Here is a 7866-nt window from a genome sequence, read left to right on the forward strand (position 1 = left end):
AATCACAGCAGCCCAATCCACAAAGCCCATGTATATTAGCCAAGAGACCTCCACGGCCAGCCCAGAAAAATCATAGGATTTGCGAAAATAGCCTCCAAATTGCACATCCAGCCCAAACGCATGAACTGCAGAAATAGCCATCGCCTGTTGTATTATTTGAAGTTGGTCAAATTGCAATTTTAGCCCCATTGCTTGAGCGCTACTGATTTGCACAACCAGCCTCCCCTGTATCAGCCCTATTAAAATTACTACTGCTTTGCAGAAATAGCCACAACTTACTCCAATGTCTCCAATCTCCTGAACTTGCAAAAGTAGCCACATTACTATATGCAGGCCCAGTTCCACCTTTAATTGTCCACAGCCCAAAGCAGCAGTGATACCGGTTTGCATGAGTAGCCCCAATAAGCCCAAAGTACGCGTATTTGCAAATATAACCCCTGCACTCTCATTTCCTAATGTACGCGTGTATCCCACTATACACCCCTTCATTACACCTAGCTTCCCATATGTATCTCCTTGTCCTTTCATTTCCACATGTTTCCGCCCTAGGTAATATCGACCTCCTCTCTCTTCCTTCTCTCTACTGTCTACTTCATTTTTGTTCAAATCAAATCGACTGACTCCATTTCTTATGTGAATCTTCTTGTATGTACCTAAATCAATGGTGTTGGAGGACTGAAGATGGACCTCACAAAACTCCTGTTTAACTGCAGCTGCTCTGAAGAACCGATGTTGCCAAGCTTCAGAGACACCGTCAACCACACCCTTCTGCACCTCAGTGGAATTGCCTGTGAGAACTTCAATCGAGTTTGTACTCTCCCCTCCCCGATAGATTGTTGTAATAGAAAAACCTGGATGTATTTCCTTGCTGTACCCCTTGTCCTTCTCTATTTCCTTATCCTTTTGCATCATCCAGTTAAAATCACTAGCATTGATGATTTTACTGTCTGCAAAATGTGCAAATAAAAGGCCCAAAAGCTGTGCATGCTTGTTCTCTATGTCTGACAGTGTTGTCATGTTTGTACAAAAATAGAATCCTGCAAACTTGTATGATATCTTGCAATTGATCTTCTTTGCAACCCCTCTATACTCTAGATTTAATTTAACTCCGGTGGATTGAGTACATAGTACTAATACCACCACCTGGAGCTTCCTTAAACCAAAGAATATAGATATGACTGCTATAACTGTGACAAACCACATATATGCTTGCTTTGCTTGTGCTGTAGTTGTTGTTGATTGATTATCTTGTACTGTATCTTCCCTTGCCTTCCTCCCCTTGGATTGAGTACAAAGTACTAATACCACCAAGTAAGATTTGTTCAAGGGAATGACCTGGAAACACAGATGCATCATCCAACTGAGTTTTGCTAGGATGAAACTTCTGCTGTCTGCATTCTGTGTACAAATATGACCACATGTGTTTGCTTGTTTTTCTTTTATGTGCCTTGATATTGATTTTCTTATGTGCCTTTGATGTCCTGCTACCACCTGTACTATTATGTCTTTCCTATTGTCCATGATACTCCTAACTACTATGCTAAACTCTAATTTTAATTCTTCCCCGATGGATTGAGTACCAAGTACTAATACCACCACCTGAGGTTTCCTTAAAATATAAAGTCTAGATAGTATGACTGTACCTGCAAAAAAGAACACATCATTAGCAAAAAATTGATCCTTCATGTTCTCCCCTAAACAGGTTTGAACATGAAGCATCCCATCTATAGATCCTGCATCCTCACACACCCCAGTGTGTCCTCCTCCTACTAATTCTTGGAAACTTTGACCCTCAAGTATGGACATTGTAGCTTGTCCTCATTTACTATTCTCCTCCCTTGTGAATCCAACTCCCAAAAGTCATGGCATTCAATGTTCCCATAGTCCAGTGCAAAGTTTGCCAAATGATCTGCTAATTTGTTTCCTTCTCTAAAAATATGGGATATCCTGATACTGCAACCTTCCATTAGCTCCTTTATCTCCTCCATCAAGTCCACAATAGTCCAAGGGGGTTTCCATGCTTTCTCTATAATGCTTTTCATCAACATGGAGTCAGTTTGCAACCAAACTTGAGAGTAGTTTTTATCTCTGCATATCCTTAAAGCCTCCAGGATTGCTACAGCTTCAGCTTCATTATTTGATCCTTCAGCAATTTCCTTTCCCATTGCATATTTTACCTCTCCAGCCTCATCTCTACAGCACACACCAATAGCACTCCTGCCTGGGTTCCCTCTTGATGCCCCATCTGTGTTAACTTTGATCCAACCATGTTGAGGAAATTCCCATATCACTTTGTAATATTTGAGCCTAGGTGTATAGTTTTCCATCATTAGCAGTAAGTCACTCCACCAATGAGGAACCCTTAGTCCAGGCTTTCTTAACTTTACCAAGTATTGGTAAATAACCCTACTCACTGAGACTGCATCCCCATGTTTCAGGCTGTTCCTCCTCTTCCAAAGTTCCCAAACTATGCATGATGGTAGAGCCTGCATCACTGGCTTCAACCTCTGTACCACTGGTGCAGTCCAGCATTTAATTATAGCCTGGTGCAATGACAACCCCTGTACAGCAATGCCTGATCTCTGTAAGAAATATTTCCATACAGCTTCTGCAGCTTTAGATGAAAAGAACAGGTGCACAAGTGATTCCTCCTTAGGCTCAGCACAACACCAGCACCTAGATGGCATATGGTAACCAATCTTTTTCATGAAATCATCCAGAGGTAATTTAGCTTTCCAAACTTTCCACATAAAGAAAGAAATTTTGAAAGGAAGCCCCTTCACCCATATCATCTTATAAGCTACCCTAGGATATTCTCTCCTTCTCAAATATTCCCATGCTGTCTTTACAGATAAATTGCCTCTAGTTTCAAGCATCCAAAAGGGAACATCAAGAACATTCTGCTGGAAGGGAGGAGTAATCCTCTCTATAATGTGCATAGCTAAATCTTGAAAGTGCTTCAGCAGTTAGGATAAACAAGGTTGGAGATAAGGGATCTCCTTGTTTAACCCCTCTTGAGGATTTAAAGAAGCCATGAGCTTGACCATTAACCAATACAGAATACCAGTTGTTACCTACCAAGTCAAAGATCATCCCAATAAATCTTTCACAGAAGCCTAGTTTACTTAGCATTTTAGTTAGAAAGAGCCATGATACCCTGTCATATGCCTTTGTCATATCTAGTTTAATCACCACATTTGGCCCAGCTTTAGTTCTGAGCCTAATATCTGTTATAATCTCCTGTGTTAACAATACATTCTCCACTATACTCCTTCCCTTCACAAATCCTGCTTGTTCTTCTGAAATTATACCAGGCAACAAATCTGCCAATCTTTCATGAATTATTCTTGAGAAAATCTTGTTAATGAAGTTACTTAAGCTGATTGGCCTCAAATCAGAGAAAGTGGTGATCTCTTTCTTTTTAGGTAAAAGGACCAGGTTTGTATGAGTAATACATTTTGGTAACTGCTGGCCATTAAAAAATGCTACCACCATTGCATAAATATCCTCTCCCACAATATCCCAACATGTTTGATAAAAGGCACCTGTGTATCCATCAGGTCCACTTGCTGATTCCCCATTCAAGCCGTACACTGCATTTTTAACTTCATCTCTTGTTGGGAGTGCTATCAGTTTGTCATTTTGTTCATTACCTATTAATGTAGGTACATGCTCCATGATGTGAAACACTGTTGGAACAACTGATTCTGTGAATTGTTCCCTATAAAAATTAACTGCCTCTTCTGCAATTTTTTCCTCTTCTTCTAACCAGCTACCATTACAATCCTTGATCCTCTTTAGTTGTAACCTTTTCCTTCTTCCTCTGACTTGGGCATGAAAGAATTTGGTGTTTCTATCACCATCTTTGAACCATGACATTCCTGCCTTTTGCTTCCAGAACTCTTCCTCCAATGCTAAGTATTTCATCATTTCTGCCTGCACCTTCTTTAATCTTTCTCTATTCAACTGAGTGGGGTATGCCTCAAAATGTCTTTCATGTATAAGTACCACTTCTTCTAAGCTAGCAATCTTCTGAAAAATATCACCATATGTTGTTCTGCTCCATGTTGATAAAACCTTCTTCAGCTTCTTAAGTTTGTGGTTGAACAACACAAATGGATTAGCACAAAAATCTGCTGTCCAGTTTTCTTTCACCACTTCTTTAAATGAATCATGTTTAGTCCAAAAATTCAGAAATCTGAAAGGTTTCATGATTGGAGATTTTTCAATATCACATTTTAGCATCATGGGGCAGTGATCTGAGCTAGTCTTAGCTAGGTGAGTAACCTCCAAACCTGTGAAGATTTCCTGCAGTTCTACATTCCCCAAACACCTGTCAAGTCTTTTAAATATACAGTCATCCTCAGCTCTTCCATTCCACCATGTGAAAATGCTCCCTTTGAACCCCAAATCTGACAAGTTACAAGTGTTTACACAGTGCCTAAAGTCATCTATTTCATTCAAAGACACTGGCAATCCTCCATACTTCTCTTCCTCATCCCAGATGACATTAAAGTCACCCCCCACAAGCCATGGAGAGGTCATATCAGTTGCCATTGCATATAATGAATCCCACAATTCTATTCTCTCTATGTGATCACATTTTGCATATACTAAGGTTAGAATCAGTTCCACATGTGTTTCAGTGTGGAATAATCTCAGAGTCAGCTGCTGCACCATGTTATACATTATCTCCACTTCATATACTTCATCAATAAATGCCCATATTTTGTTTGACACATTCACTACTGCTTGAGCAAGCCCTATCCTTCTTCTATATCCTTCCACTTTGTTAGACTGTTGCATTGGTTCCAGAATTCCTATAAATTCAAAATGATGTTGTCTATGCATAAGAATCAGTCTTTCAAATGCCTGCATAGTATTTACAGACCTGACATTCCATATGATTGCATCCATCAGTGGTTAATAGATTTGGACAGGGTTCTTCTTGTTTGAACTCCACCTGTTGGAGCATTTTGATTGTCTTTCTGTTGCTTCTTTTTTCCTTTGGCTGCAGATTTGACTTGGTCAATTTGTCTGGGGGATAGATCTCCTTGCTTGGCAATATTAAGAAAATTTTGAGCTGTAGATTCTTCATCCATGTCATTGCCTGCACCTTCTTCCCCTTTATCACCTGCCTTATCAACCACCTTCATTGACATTACTGATTTCTGACTGATAATTTGAGGTGCTAAAGTGACTTATGTTCCCTCCTTTTTCTGTTAAACCTGGTTTGGAATAACATCAGTAGTGTCTGCATCTTTTAACCTTTTAATATGATCCTCTGTTCCCCCTGGATCAATATTGTTAACATCCATCTCCTTAGTACTCACACCTACATCCACATTATCAGTAATGTTGTTGCCTTCCTCACTGTTCTTCTTCTGAAGATTTCCTTCTTCTGCTGAAGTAATTCTGACTTGATCTTCTGAATTTTTGGTGTCTTTAGCCTTACCATTTACACTTTGATCCCCTTCATCCATTTTGTCTCCCCCAGTTTCTTCCTCACTTGGTAGTGCATCCGGAATATCTCCTTCCCCTGTATCTTCCTCTATTTGTTCAGACCACAATTTGCCTTCCTTCCATTTTGTTTTTTCCATCCTTTGAAAGATTTCAAATTCTGCATCAACTATGTTCTCATTCTCCTTCTCCTTTGTAAGTGCCAAATCCACTCTAGTATCCTGTGAAGGAACATCTTGAACAGATGTATTTGTTGCCACAATATTGCTATTAAAGGCCCTTTGAACCCATGCTGCAGTAGACTCTTGGACCTGCTGCTCATAAATTTTCTGCTCCTTAGTCTTTGATTCTTCTCTTTGTCTTGGACTTTTCAACCTTGTTGGTGTAACACTAGTAGCTGGTGCATTCTGCTTATTCTTCCTTCCTTCATTCTTGCCTTTGTCAGATCCAGGAGAAGTAGGTTTAAACACTAGTGCTGCAGGATTTAACTTGCCATTAGTCTTTGTATTAGGTATCACACTTTGAGGATCATGATTCTCCACCAAAGCCAACTGATTATTGGCATTGTCTTCACTATTGTCCACCTCTAATATTTCAAACATGTTATTAATCTTCACTTGCTGAGAATCTAGTGCATTTTGTTTTTCAACAGGTACTAATTCCTTACCAGACATAGTTTTATCCATTAGCTGCTTTTCTGTGTTTTTACCTCTTCTATCCCTGACTTCTTTCCACTGAGTACCTACATTCCCAACAACCTTTCCACTTGTTAATATCATCAAAGGAGCATTCTCCTTATTTTCATGCACCTTACCATCTGCAACAGCCTGCTTCTCCTCCTTCCTGTTAGTCATAAGCTCTGGATGCAGCTTCCAACATTCCATTAAATCATGCCCTTGTAACTTACATTCCTTGCAATATTTAGGAAGGTAATCATACTTGATGTTCACCCATTCCGTCCTTATATCCCCAGTACTCTCATTTAGTATATCCATCCTAACTTTCTTGGGAAGATCATCCAACAAATCAACTAACACTTTCACACGTGCACAACTAGGTCGTGTCTTGTTTACAGTAGCTTGATCCAGATGCTGTGGTACGCCAACAGCTGAAGCTAATGAAAATAGACACTCCTTAACAAAATAAGTAGGCAATAAGTTTGGGAATGAAATCCACGCCATTACCTTTGGTGTCTCTTCTTCAACTTTGAACTTAGAATCATAAATCAAAGTACGCATCTGAAACTCTTCCCCATATTTGTCCTTAACATAATACACTCCTTTGGATGAGAAATTAACATAATCTTGCCATAATGTGAATCTTATTAAAACATGTCTATCCCTCAAGTAACCAATGTTACACTCACCCTTGATACCACATTGCATTGGTATTATACGACGTAATTCTGTGATTTCAGGCCATCCATACGAGAATTTGCATACTACTGCATACTTCAATCCCTCAATGATGTTCATACGTTCTACCTCTGATTCAGTAAAGCAAACAAGAGGTTGACCTTGAAAAAACTTTGCGCGTCTAGGCACTATAGGCTCGACATTCACTGCCTGATCGTGCATGGAAGTTTTATCCATCGTTGGGTTAACAGCCTTAGCATAGTTCATGGTTTGTTGATCCTTTGTAATAGTTGTAGGCTGGGAATTATTATTATTGGTTGCAGGGGGCTGGGCAGTGGTGGGATGGGGCTGACCAGCCGGAAAAGTTGGCTGGCCGCCGGCCGGCGTGGCCATGAGAAGGCTGCGATTACTTTCTCTCTCTAGTCGCCTACTGTTGTCGCCAGAGCCTCTCTCACTAAATCGCTTACCCAGCGTTAGGGTTTTTTTTTTTTAAACAATCCACTAGGCATAGCCTAGGGCTAGTTTTTATTTATAAATATAACAAAACAAGCACAGTGTCATGAAATCCTAACGGATGTACGGACATGAAATAAATTCTACAAAAGACCTATTATCAAAATTGAGTATAATACTCAAAATTGATATCACAAAAATTCTACCCAAAATAGTATCAAAACTAGTCCAAGAAAATAAATCACAGCAGCCCAATCCATAAAGCCCAAAAAGGAGACACGGCCAGCCCAATATTTGCGCAGCTAGCCTCCAAATTGCACATCCAGTCCAAACGTATGAATTGCAGTAATAGCCAGTTGCCAATTGCAATTTAATCCACATTGCATTAGTGCTACTGATTTGCACAAACAGCCTCCACCTTGCACCATCAGCCCAATAAATCCAATTAATGAATTGAACAAATAGCCACATATATGTATAGTGGCTATTCGTACAATCCAGTATTGTCACCTCTTCTAACAAGCCCAAATATTCATCTGACCTTTTCTTACCAACAGCCCAAACAACACCCTCTGCATTGATAGCCACCGCCATCCAA

The sequence above is a fragment of the Nicotiana attenuata genome, chromosome 2 (assembly GCF_001879085.1).
Source record: "Nicotiana attenuata strain UT chromosome 2, NIATTr2, whole genome shotgun sequence".
NCBI classification, from domain to species: domain Eukaryota; kingdom Viridiplantae; phylum Streptophyta; class Magnoliopsida; order Solanales; family Solanaceae; genus Nicotiana; species Nicotiana attenuata.